The sequence below is a fragment of the Phytophthora parasitica genome (assembly GCF_000247585.1).
Source record: "Phytophthora parasitica INRA-310 unplaced genomic scaffold supercont2.152, whole genome shotgun sequence".
NCBI classification, from domain to species: Eukaryota; Oomycota; class Peronosporomycetes; order Peronosporales; family Peronosporaceae; genus Phytophthora; species Phytophthora nicotianae.
Window position 1 is genome coordinate 6,025 of NW_008649138.1, and position 912 is coordinate 6,936.

Genomic DNA, 912 nt, shown 5'->3' on the forward strand with positions numbered 1-912 from the left:
TGAGTTTGGTAACGACTTCTGGAGAGACTTTGCTGCGTATCAGCCGTCCGAAATTCTCAGCGTTGATGAAACCGCCATCAACTTTGATATGCCCCCCGCGCGAATTTGGGCAGGGCGTGGACGAAGGGATGACCAACACGTTGAAGCATGCGGGACGGATGACTGCAGTGCTAACAATTCGTACAGACGGTAATCTTAAATGCTTTTTTTTTAATATTTTTTATTAATAATATTTTTATATTACAGGTAAGAAAAACTTCCCACTCTGTTCATAGTGCGTGGCAAGCTCGGTGGTCGAATCGAAGCCAACGAGTATCAAGAATACCTACCCGGACATTTCTACACAATACAGGAAAGCGCGTGGATGGACGCTATAAGTTATGTTAAGAAGTTGTTAAAATACGAGATAGAAGGACCCACCGTCCTTTTTCTCGACAACTTTGAGTGTCATGTGTCCGAGGCCGGACAGCGGGTTGTATCTGAAGAAGCTAACGCCATTGTCGTCCCACTCCCTCCAAATAGCACCGCAGCGTGCCAGCCGCTGGATGTTGGGGTTATGGGACCCCTAAAAGCCAAAATGCGGACCAACTGGTCTGGTATTGCTGGAGGCACGGCTAAGCAAAAGCGCATCCGTGTGGAATGACATTTCTGAAGAGACAGTAATTCATAGCTTCAAGAATGCAATTCCTCAGTATCCTGAGATTAGCATTAAAAAAAAAACTCTTTTTGCTGAACATCCGTTTTTCTATTGGTTTTGTGCTCTGAAACATTATTTTCCATCCAATCAAGTTCTTTAATTAAACGGATGCCGGCTTTTCCGTTCAATGATTTACTATAAAGATGGCAGTCAGTAATACCACCTAAACCTGTCGTTGTCTGTACACGAAGTTGTCATTATGGAAGTCAGTAGAG